The sequence below is a fragment of the Leuresthes tenuis genome, unplaced genomic scaffold (assembly GCF_036924035.1).
Source record: "Leuresthes tenuis unplaced genomic scaffold, fLeuTen1.0.hap1 SCAF_6, whole genome shotgun sequence".
NCBI lineage: Eukaryota > Metazoa > Chordata > Actinopteri > Atheriniformes > Atherinopsidae > Leuresthes > Leuresthes tenuis.
The window spans coordinates 14,073,639-14,086,990 of NW_027325360.1; the positions used below are offsets into that span (position 1 = coordinate 14,073,639).

Consider the following 13,352-nt stretch of genomic DNA (forward strand, 5'->3'; position numbering starts at 1 on the left):
TATCAGAGAAGACGAGAAGAACTACAAAGTTTTTCAGGAACTATTTGATGCTTTGCTGCAGCCTGCTAACACTTTTCATAGTATCCTGCATCAGACCTGAAGGAAGCTGCCTATATTCTTCTGATGACTAACATCTTCAGAGACGTGTATTTTGAGAATCCACGTGGGCAGCGTTATGAGAGAGTGGCTTCCTCCTCTGGGGACAGCTGTGCCCAGCCTTGCCTGCCTCTCTGCTGGATATGCCCAGCTCTTCTTCACTGCTCCCAGCCTGGGACTCAATTAATGGCTGGAGCCTCCACGGAGACGAATGTGAAAATGAGTATGAAGTGTGTGTGACTGAGTGAAGCAGAGCGCAAAGGAGAAAGTGAGCACAAAAGAGCACATCCTATCTTCTATTCAGTCAATGCAACAAGCACAACTGTGGCTTTAATTTTGGGATACATCATTTGTGAAGAGCGTATTCGTTTGGTAAACAACCTCCTCAGCACTGCTGGGAAATACTTGACCAAAAACCAGCAAGTATTTCGGCTTACAGGTGCTAGAGCTGAGTGAGTAGCACCTAGACTCTTGCTGGCGAAAAGTCAAATCAAACTCTACTAGTACAGCGGCCACACACACACACACACACACACACACACACACACACACACACACACACACACACACACACACACACACACACACACACACACACACACACACACACACACACACACACACACAAACTCTGATATCCTATCTTCCCTCATCCTCTATTGACTCTCGTCTATGCATCTTTCCTCCCTCCATTTTGTGAACTCTGAGTGTTTTCTGAAGTGGCGCGTCTCCTTCTCCAAAGAGTCTCTTTGGAGCCCACCCATGATCCCTCTCACTCTCCCGCCCTTTGAAAAGTGAGGAGTCCACAGCAATAAAACACCGCTCTTGCAGACACACTAACACAACCCCTCTGCGGTGACTGTGAGGTCCTGTTTTGCCTGTATGTATTTATGTTGCCATGGCGGTAATCAATACGTCTGCACCAGTGTCTCCAAAAACAAATTCCTGGTCAATGATGGTACATTTGAAACCAATTCACATTGTTATTATGATCCTTACACACAGCCGTGCACACACTGCACATGTACACACAAACGGGGACATGAGTTTTTCTCTCATCAAACAGAATGTCTCCATTTAGCAGTCACCCACATCAACAGCAATTAACAGCACAAATTGACTCTTGTACTTCAACGGAAACATACCATCAACGACATTTGCTCAAGTGAACTTATACAGAACTTTATGTTGCTTTCACTTCCACTGCACCACGTTCCAGAGGAAATGACTGTATTTACCACCTCATTACATAAATGATAAATGTTTCTCATGACTTTCTTTGACTTAGTTCGAATGTGGCAAAGCAAAAATGCACTCGACTAGTACAATGAAAACCACAAAAGCTCCGTCCTCAAAGGAGATGACTCTTTTGAGAGCACAGTACCAATTCACCTAACTTGCCTTACCTCATTTCTTTTATACAGTTAAATCTTGCAGCATTTACCCACAAAATTGTGGCACTTGTGTTGAGTGGGATTTCCAAGTGTGTATTGTTGCAATTATTCATGACTGGGTAACTGCGCAACAGACTCTGTAATGTCATATTGATAAGAAACTTACAAACATTTGGTCATAAATGGTGAAAATCGGAAGAATTGTGACTCAAAGTGAGAGCTGAATTGTTTCCACTTGTATGTTTTATTCGAGAGTCAGACAGCAAAGCTGTAGTAGCCCTAATAATTACTTTACTCCTAATTCTAATTAATTTTCATCCCTAAACGTGCAGCAAGACGAGAAGCTCTGGAAACATGAAAATTGGTGCTCTTCACTGATCAGAGCCTAAAGCCTTGAGGTGGTACTGTAAGAATTGGCTTAATTTCTTATTTTTTTTCCTTTTTTAATCAGTCTCACACAGTTATCTCCAAAACAGCTTGGCAAAGAGTACAAAAAAACATTTCATCTTTTTAATCCTCATCTACATGTTTTCTTCATCAGTGTCCTGTTTTAGGGAGAATCCATTAAAAACCTATTTTCTATATTTCATTAGAAGACACTGAACTCACTCAGAAGTTACAGGGTCACTAGCTCCATGGTGGGTAGAGCTTGTAGTGTAGCTCACTAACACACACACACAAACCCACACACGCATGCGGCAAAGTACACGCACACAGTCCCATGTCATGATCAGGTCATAGGTGATTCCAACAATAGCCCTCAGTGGTAGAGTGCAGAACTCTTTATTACAGTGATTCATGTGAAAATATCTATTCTCACTCATACAGACACAGTGCAGGCAAGGTTAAAGATATATATATATATACATATATATATGTGTTTGTGTGTGTGAAATCCACTTCAGTGTAAAGCTATGACACAGGGAAGGTTTTTTTTTTTTGTCCGTATATTGAATTGAATTGAGCTTTACAAAGACCTCTGGGAAATATGCTGCTGAAATGTCCCCACACACATTGACCTCTAAACCTCTACAGAACAATGACAAACACACACGCACACACACGAGCGTGTGCATGCATGCACAAATATAGACTGTTTGCTTCAGTGACTGACAGCTCAATGAAATTTAGCTATAGTAAACACAGGATATGATGCCCGCCCCAAACTATAAATAAAGTATAAGTGTGTGAGTCTCTGTGTGTGTGTTTGTGCATTTTCCAGTTCAAGTTTGAAGAAAAAATAAGAATTTGAAAAGGATGGAGAAAGGGAGTCCGATGGGGAAGCAGCTACATTTAGTGTGTGTGTGTGTGTGTGAGCGTATGTGTTGGTTCAGAAGTGTGGGACAAAAACTCAGTGCTCTATAACATGTCTGTCAAGCACATAAGGAACAGAAACTTTCTTTTTTACTGTGACAATTCTCAACTTAGTACTGATCAAGCTGTACTAAGATTAAAAGTTGCTTTCGACTCCACTGCACCTCCTTCTCTGAGAGAGAGTTAAAGATTAAACGTGTTTTCAAACTTGAATAGAAAAAAAAATCTCTTTCGTTTCAACGATCTATCACTTTTTCTGTATTTCCATGGCAACAGCACTTAGGGCTACTTTTGTTCTATGCAGTAAACTGACCGTTGTCCTTTTTGAGAAGCCTTTATGCATATACAAAAATCGATTCAAAACATTAATCTTCACTTCCATTAAAAACAAGGTCACAATCTAATTTTCTTGCTTCCTTAAGCATTCAGTTTCCATTTCCATTTGAATCACTGAAACGGGGACCTCAAGTAACCCCTGCATCATCACTGCCCTCCTTTGTTTCTGCTACCTGTAAATGTAAAACCTGATGTGATGAATGATAGTAATATAAGTGAAATGACCTGTGTAACTGTGTAGATTAAATAAAGACAAACAGGAAAAATAAGTAAAGAAGAAAGGCACCAACAAAATTACATAAAAATTTCAACAAAATGCCCAACTGACTGTACAACAATGCCTCTTCCCCTAAGACGTAAAGGCAGTTCAAATCATAAAACCCTTTGACTCAAATTTGTGACTTATGATATTATAAGTAAAAGTTTTTACTATAACTGACTTGGCTTTAAAGGCATACAGATATATAACACCTATACATACCTCCTCACCACTGGGAAAAATTTCCTGCTTGTTCAGTCATGGAGCATTAAGGGGGTTGGAGACATTGACTAACTGTGACATTATAAAACCAAACTGTGATTTCTGAGAGGCCATTGAATTGTGTGTGTGCGTGTGTGTGTGTGTGTGCCATTCAGCCGCTCGACTGCCTTTTATTTCTGTCTGACCGCAGGCTCGTAAAAACACATTCTGGCACCAGCAGCTAAGGACCTCAGCCCACACCTCAGGTACTAAGGTTTCACTCTTTCTTTCCCTTAAATCCCACCCTTTCTTTTTTTCCGCTGCCTCTGTCTCCATGACTGTCTGTTACCCATCTCCATACCAACTCCTTTTCACTCCCCCTTTCAAAGGGGCAAACTCTTGTGTCTGGCTCCTCCAATTAAAAGCCCCTATTAATTCCTTTATATCTTCATTTTTCACTTGTATTTGAGGGCCAGAACATTCATCTGCTGAAACTGCGGTGGCAGGGACAGGTCTTAAAGAGAGACAGTCGACCAAACAGATGTTTGGTTTCTCTCAACAGATATAACAACTTTTAAGTGGCTTGTACAGCTGCACCAAGAGGAAAGATGGCCCAGAACAAAATGGCTAACAAGAGGCAAAAATTAGGTTTTTGTTTGGTAATATTACATCTCTTGGCAACTGTACAGCATTTTTTAGAAAATTACTGAATTTATATTTTCCTAAGCCCTGGATGAAGCGTTGAGAATATTGTGCGGCAAATATATTCTATATTTCATTATTTTCCTCAGGAATAAACAGTTGACTTAACTTTTAATGATCATGTGTCTCATGTTAGCAAGAGGCCCCTCTCAACTGTAATCCGTGCTGGCAGAAAGTGTGAGAGACTTTCGTAAGAGATACAGCCGTAATGAGAAGATGCCATAAATATAATAAATGGCTATGGAGAAAAGTAAATTCATTCATTGTGAGGATATGTTATTGCAATCTTGTGGGTTCACAAGGTCTAAAAAGACATTATAAAAACAGCCTGCTGGCACAGGATTTGTAAACCCATTTTGGTTAATGGGTTGGAACACAAACAGATACTGAAAGGTCATCTATGAGTCACATGTTGCCCTTTCAACTTGTGCGACCGAGCAGCGTGATGTTCTATAATTTCCCTTAAATGATGTCACACCTGCTTCTGCTTTGGCACTGTGATGATCTCACAGATAGATAGACAGAAGACCTTGGTAATGACCGACAGCTCCGACTGTCTATCTGTAATTTAATCATTAATGGCGCTTATTCTTTGCCTTTTCAATTTGACAGCTGCTCTAATCAGCAGCCACAGCAGCAAAAGATAACAGAATGAGGCCGTGTATTTGCATGTGTTTGTGTGGTTTTTTTTTGGGTTTTTTTTGTGTTTGCTTGTTTATTTTGCTGCCGCAATCAATTTTGAGCCTAATCAGGGACATAAAATGTCTCATTTTTATATCTTCCCATAAATGCATACTAAAAAACAGGCCAGTGTTTACCAGCAGACGTATAATGGGAGCAAATATGAACTGCATGTATAATACACTTCAAATCATCCCAGCCCATTTGAAAACCACAACTCTGAATGCTTAATTTATGCTATGTTAGCTAATTACATTTTACATTTTTTAGCATGTGTCCTTCTCCCACCTACGTCCATGTGTGGTTATGTAAACACGTGTTTGAGAGTGTTTAATCAGGTGCTTGTTGTTAGGACAGGTAGCCCCTAGTAGCTGTTCTTTCCCTCATCCATCCTCCCTCACAGCCTTCATATTCACACTCTCAGGGTGATCGCAAAGCATTGTGGAGTCACAGCAACACTGTGAGCCAGGGGTTAAGCTGAAACACAACAGTTACTGACTCTGGCAGTGGGAAAGGACTTTTTACTTTTCAGAGGAATCAACTGGGCAAACAAAAGGCGAAAAAACCAAACAGCTACACCAAATGAATGTGCATGTGCACATAAGCTGAACTTTCAGCTGGCATGCATGAGGCATGGGCTTTGCTGCTGCTGCTGCTGCTGCTGCTCAGAAGGTTTTTGGCCTCTACCTCAAAACTCTATTCTTTCTTCGTGGGTTTGCAAGAAGGTGGGGCATTTTTCATGTAAAATTCTATGTTCTGGCAATTTGGCATTGATCCTGAGGGCAATTAACAGGTTTTCTCTCCTACTCATCACCACCCTGACTCATTCTGATTCACACATACATACACCTCCAAAACAGGGGAAGTTTAATTAATCTCTGGCACTTTGTGCTTTGACGCAAGCTGCAAATCTAACTGTCTCCAGTGGACGCCTCCCACTCATCATTTCTCCTCCTACTCCTCCTCCCACAATCCTTTGTTCCCGTCCGAATGAAAAGGCAATTCCACAAATACAAGTGCATTTCTGATAAACCTCAATTTAATCTTTTCACGTTCTCTTTTTGATTTTCCAAAGCATCGTTCACCTGCAAGATAGACCTGGTCACTACTTGCGCTTTTGTATGTCAGGTGAGGTAAAAAAAAATAGAGGCTTCCTTTGCACTGTATCGCTGGCACTGTCTTCACCAGAAACGTCCATCAAGCTCTCTTCAATTTAAATACCCTCCAAGCAGGTAGGAGCCACAATAGGGACTGAACCTGGGTCTCAGTGGTGGCAGTTATAACCCTGCATCACCCATAAGCCTTTGAAAGACAGAGGCCTTTGAAATAGAAATGGAACAAAAGGACTGCTGTTTGTGTGTGACAGAGAAAAATGTGTAGCATTTGTACTCCGATGACCCATCCAAACAGCTGGATGTCAGCTTAGACAAGGAACGAGGTGAGTGGACAGGGATGATGGAAAACAATTTGATGGAAACAAACATTTCCGAAAACTGGCATAGTTAAAGTGGTATTCTGTACTCTTATTATCAACAAAATCCTTTAAAAAATGACTTTGAATTAATCCCACAGTAGGAACAAGTTGTACTAAATTGAAAGCCTAATACAGTTTGTCATCCTGTACTCTACAACTTCACTAGTGTTGCAGTTAAAAAATGAAAACCAGACCAGAACTGAGTGCGAAACCTCAGAGCCCTCAAAGCAGCTTTTCCTGTCACATAGGTTTTCAAACAATAGGGTTTCTCTGGATATTTTACAAGCTGCAAATGACTTTCTTTAAGCATTCAAAAGGAAGTTGTTACAATATTGCATATTCATAATTTTTACTAGAAAATATCCATGATGGCATTATTGTGACATTTACAAAAAGTGTGAAAATATCAGTCAAATTTATCATCCCTTATTACATTCTTTGGCTCTGTTTCGCAGAAAATGGCTAAAACTCTGCCATCAATAACAATGTCAGGTGAGAATAAATTGTATTATCATATGTGTATTATTACAATATCAGTATTTATTTTGTAAAACAGTTATCGCAGCAGCCCTGAAAGCATGTGGATTGTGACTTATTAACTCTCATAACTTAAAGCTCTATTTTATTGGAATCACACCAATGATTTAATTTACATGATTGGTGCATTTGCATTTTTTTCCCCCGTATTTCCCCATGGAGTTCCAGTGTCATGTCATAATCAAAATCAACTTGCAGTGGAATGTTTGGTGACTAGCATATTGAAATCTAGTTGACTCCCAATGTTTACTGCACACCTATATGGCAAACAAACTCTCAAGGCATTTTTAGCAACCTCCCTGATTCTGAACCCACTCCCTAAAGGCACAAAGTACAAAAGTATGAAATGTGACTATGGCTGAAAATAGCCCAGCTTTCATTTCCTTGTGTCATTTGTTCTAATCTGATCCTGGGAGGGTGAGAGCAGCCTGAGGTTGTGGTTAAATACTATCTCTGGGCAAAACTTCGGAATAAAAGGATTTTTTTTTAAAGTCAGACTCCAGCTTCTGTTGAGAGGTTTCTGATCTGTAAAATCAGTCGCGGGTGTTTGGTCCAAATAATTATAAGGGTTAACATGCCACTCGCAGAGAACCCCACATACACACACAAATGAAGGCTCGGGAAACTTTTCAGCTCATGCAGTTAAATTTCACTGAGCCATTTTGCTACACTCAGGGTTCTAAATGTCAGCATACACACACAAACACACAGAAAGAATGCACAGACATCAATGCGCACATGCACACATACGGGTTTACATTCGTTTATTAATGCCGTGTTAAGTCAGATAGCAATAATAACAGGGATTAAACACAAGCGTGCACTTGCAATGACCTCCAGTGTGGAGCGATATCATCTAACGCTGTTGAAAGATACACTGAAAACGAGGGATAGAGCTTCAGTGGAGAGAAGTAACAGAGGAAGATAAACGGGACGACTCTGGCAGACAGAGTAAAATGCAAAGAGGGAGTGGCAGCAAGAGACAAGACGGGAAGCGGAGACAGTGGAGAGAAGCTAATGTAGACAGAAAGGTCATGTTCAGGAGGAGACTGAGGATTCTCCTGTGGCTCCAAGTCTTATTGTGTCTGTCTGCATGTGTGTGAGCTGTGGCAACATGTTTGACACTTGTGTGCTTGTGGTTGTATGTCCGCCGTGTAGTGCTGTTGCCTCCCGTGTGAACTCCAAGCTGGCTGGGTTTAAGCAGTCGGAGTTGACAGAGGTATGCAGGATGAACTAAACCCAGATCTGTGCTTTACAGTCAGACACACAGCTGCGGAGTCATGCACAATCCCAGCCACACAAACACGCACACACACACACACGTACACTAAACAAGAAGAAAAAAACATAGACCTAAATATTTAGAGGATGACAAATGACAACAGACAAACTGGAGAGAGATGGCGGAAGACACGGCATCAAGAGAGAATAATGGAAACACACATGGAGAGAAACTCTAAACTTGTTAGATTTGCACTAAAGGAAAACAATCCTTTTTCCAATGAAGACTTAACAGGACGCGGAATCCCTGACTAAAGAATTTTAAGGTGTTGCCTGCAGTATGGCTGTTGGCTTTTTTTCTCCTTGAAATGTGAATAGTGAATAGAACTGCCTTTCTGTCGTCATTTAACAAGTTAATTTTGGAAGTAGCTTTTCTTCAAATGTCATTTGACCACTGCTTTATGGCCCTTTAGATCTCTTCTCGCAAGAGACTTTTGAATGCTTCTGAAAAATATGTGGCCCTAAGTGTATTTTAGCTCGAATGCTTCTGAAAAATATGTGGCCCTAAGAGCTTTTCAGGAGCTAAAACCCTTACTTTATAGTTTTATTACACTTAAAGAAAAATACTGCACTTTCCACTCCACTTCCACTTCCATTCCACTATATACATTTAAATATGACATCCCCTTAGACCAGATGATTAAAAAAAAATACAACTGTTTCCTTTTCATTCTCACAGACTCATGTTGCAGAAAATTATTGGGTAGAAAAAGAATACAAAATAAATACATATTTCATCTGTCTGTGGTATCAATGCAAGACTGTTTATACAACAGGGTTTTTTTGGAACAAACCACTTTATAAAATCATAGCCAGACCGGTGATTTTCTCAAATTTTTAGTTTTTTTGGGGGGGAAGGTTACCAGTAACTAAAGTCAACCCATGCTCCTTTTTGAGATAAAATCAAAAAAATCAAGAATGTCAAGAATAAATGTGTTCCCAATAAATAATGAATAATGGATCCTAAGTCAGGCTTCCTCAGTGACAACACGAGCCCCTCCAACACACACTGTCAGATCTTTGGGTTATATTATTGATAACATGTGCAGGAAATTCAATAATAGCGGGGTTCAGTAGCATATACAGCTGACACTGCTTTGCATGCATGCCTGTGTGTATCTACGTGTGTGTTTTTGACGAGCCTAAGTGCGTCATGTCTGTCTGAGGGTGCAGTAGCCTCCCCGGTCATTACCAGGAAAGACAGATGTTAAAGCACTCAGCGCGCCGCATTCTCACGCGCGCACACACACGGACACAACATTACGTACAGTACCTAGGAAAGAGACGATGTGACGCCTAAATCAGCTTTTATGTGAGAAGTATTGATTCATTTCCCACCACTAAAAAGACACTTCCATTTTACAGCCCAGCCTGATATTGACCCTGACTCCACACTAAATACATATCTGAAGTGTCACCAGCTTTAACATCGCAACCTCTCCACGCTGCACTACGTTTTATTGCGCTGCGCTGCATTTCCCCAAATGTCTAAATTTGTGTTTGAATGGACTCCAATTGTGAACAATGTGCATTTGTGTGAGTGACAAAGTGGGCTACTTGTTTTTGTGCGTATTGTCGTAGACATATTCAGCAGGCTGTTCTCTTTCTCTCTGTCCCTGATGTGTTTTCCATGTGTGCTGGAAAGACAAACACAGCTGCAATTTAATGGCACTCAAATGCTTCTGGGATTTAGAATACAAGTGTACATGTGCATGTGTCTATGTGTGTGTGTTTGTTCTTTTTGACCACTTTAGTGAAAAGCCTGTTGGAGCTATTCTCCCGCTGTATCGGTACCCCCCCCACACCCAAAATCCAAAAATTGCACCTTGCTCCCTTACCTTGTGCTTGTGCCTTTGTGTACGTCTGTCTATGTCCAGGACCAATTTAAATTTTGGCCCTTGGAGTGAGGCTGTTTGATGGTTGACATTCAATTTAAGGGGTTCAGAATTGAGATTTAAGTTAGGCATTTAGCCGCAAGTTGTAAAAGACAAGAAAATATATAATGCCACTGAGAGCTCATAAAGATAGAAATGCAAACGTGTCTGTATGCATGCAAATGAGGGTGTTTTCCTCAGAGAGCCTTGAAGGCCAAAGCGGTATTTCTGTGCAGATATGTCTGTCGTGAAATAGCTTGTCAGCATCGTCAACCCTGACTGGTGATGTGTAGCCCCCCGTCTTGTACTGTATACCCTCTCATTCACAAACACATAAACAGAGACAGCAGGGAGTCCCTGGATGAGATGAGACAGGCAGTGAGCTTCAAATGACCCTGAAAACAGAACTGCTAGTGAGTGATGAATGATACAAATACACACTGCCACTTTCTTCCTCTCGCTTTCTTTCTGTCTCTTCCTCATTATTGTGGCATAAATGGAGCCATCTCCTCTCCTCCCAACTGTAAACATAAATTTTTTTCCATCTCTAACACTTGCACCACTGATATATTTGTCATTTGTCATTATCATTCTTCTTATCCAGCTTTTTTGCTAGCTATCAAAAGAGAAACAGTTTTTACGCTCCATCAGCATTACTGCCACGAAGCGTGTGGCTTTTACTTTCAAGTCAGTTTATACAGAAATTCCCTGTCATATCAGGGCATGAGTTAAACTCACAGAGGAAGTACTGTATGACCAGTTGCTGGTGTAACACACACAGCTACGTAATACCCATGTGGACACACAGCTGTACATGTGCTCTGTGAAACTCTGTTTGCATTAGTTGGACTTATGGATTATTACGTCAGGTGTTCAACAGCTTATCGATGTGAGGTAGGCAGTGAATCAAACAACAGTTGTTTGCTACAATGATCCCTTAATTCCCACACAATTTGTCCTTTCTAGTCAGCACTTTTCACAACAGATTCGGCAAAAATTGATCAAGGCAGTAAGATACTTTTATTGATCTGTTGTTTTTGCTCCACCTTTGTTACACTGTAGATGTCCTGCACTCATTGTATCTCATGTTCCCCTCTGATTCTCTTTTGTTCTTTCACTTTCACTTTCTCTCACACTCTGTCCAGGCTTTGAAGGTTCCAGCCTGCTCAAAGGATTGCACTGAGCCATCCAGATTTGTGCTGGTGTTTGCTTTTTGTTCAAACTTTTTTTTTTTTTTGTTTTTTTTACCCTTGTCAGATCTTACTAAATAAATCATGATTTCCAGATAAGACATGTACTCAGACTCCTCTTGCGAGCTACTTTTTCCCACAGGCTGGCTACTCTATATAATATTGTGGAAAGTTCTGTATGTATACCTAAGGGAGTATATTCTATGAATATAAACATCCATACATCTACTGTATCTATTCTTCTTTTTTAAATTGGCTGCTTATTATGGCCCAGTCACATCACAAAGTCAAAATCAGAAAGGATGACTAACGAGTAGTTGGGGAAATGATATAACTGGTGAATTTGCAGCTAACACTTTAGCCACTTAAGCTAGCAATTTCTTAAGTTGCTGTGAACCACACAGTAACTTGAGAAATGTAACTCTTTGAATTAGTTGTCAGGACTGTACATTTAGCTCCGTAAAGTGCAACTGAAAAAAGAAAAATGTCCTTGAACTTGTATCAGTTAGTTTGATTGCCGGCAGGAAAATTATTTCACAGTTTATTTAAAATAATTATTTCCACTATTGACTCCTGAAACTCTGGCAGATGGGGTTGAACGAAACTAGACTCCCTTCTTGGACTCGACAGCTCTCAAAGGTCTCCATTGTACAGATGTTTTTCTGTTAATCAGCTGCATGAAATTAGATGTCATCAAAGCAGAACCAAACATGACAAATCTGAATGCATTAATTTCATATGACTGAATGAACTCATAACATAGGTTTTTACTGAAAAAAAGTACAGATCGGCAGACAAATGTTTGATTTTAAACACTTTGTGAATGGACCTTTAGCTTTCACTTAATGGCAGCAGTGGCAAAAATGGCTACCCAACCTTTCTATTCTCCTCTGAACACCTATGAGAGAGCCCAGACTACCTTTGGAGGAAACCCATTTCAACCACACTACCATATCTTCTCAATGCAATGAAAAACCTCATGATTCTAGGTGAGGTTTGAACATTGCTGATTGTTTTCTTTTTCCTTATGGTCCCTTTTTATAATCTGCCCCTATGTGGCAGTGTATGTTTTAAACAGCACTTTAACCAACAGAAAAAAAAACACTCTTTCATTGGAACATAAACCACAGAAATTGTTAAGAGATTATAAAGATTTGAAGAGGTGATTAATTAAAATAGCACATAAAACTGAACTGCATACTGAATCAGAATCACCAGATATTAAATTCTTAATTGACACCTGTAATTATCTCTCCAATATTATCCTACATTTCACCCTGCTATTCTTGGTTGACTTTAAACATTATTTAAAGGCGAGGATGGATTGTTTTACACTTATCCTGTAAATGCTGTCATGTGTAGGCAAAGCTCAATCAGATTTTATTTTAAGACAATTAAATGGTTGTTACTCATGATAGTGGAGTTGGCTGAAGCAGCCCTGAGCTGATCCCCAGTTGGTCTACTGCTAGAGAATCACACACACACATGCACACACACACACTTTTCTTCCGACCATTTCCCATCCTGATGTAAAGTCTGGCCGGAAACAGCCATTTCCCTGAACGTTCCCATCTCTCCTCCGGCATACTCCCTCATCCCTGATTCATTGCCAATAAATCACAGTAAGAGACAGAAGCAGACAGAGTGAGACAGAGTTAGTGAGAAAAAATGTAAGAGATTAAGAGAAGTGGAGAAGGAAGAGGAGACAACACAAACCAGGAGAGAATGCATTGGAGATTAGAAAAGAGAGATGAGGGAAAACCAGATGTGTCCTTGTCAACACTGCACAGGGGTGGAGTTTGCATTGCCAAATATGGCAGAGTGTACATGAAAGCAGTGATGTCCTATTGAAGAAAACAACAAAAACGAAAGAGAACCTATGAGAACAACATCACTAAACACCATTTTAAAGGGCGTTGATCAAAAAGAGGTGGGTTTTCTCATTAAAATCATTCCGAATAACTACAGACTTTTTTAACATGAAAAAAAAAAACATTCTGACCAATCAGACAA

General features: G+C 40.2%; 1 protein-coding gene across 1 annotated transcript in view; it reads right to left on the reverse strand.

Annotated features, from left to right (window-relative positions):
• aopep (aminopeptidase O (putative)) overlaps positions 1 to 13,352 on the reverse strand; it is a 69,032-nt gene that overhangs the window by 15,417 nt on the left and 40,263 nt on the right. The window lies entirely within an intron of this gene.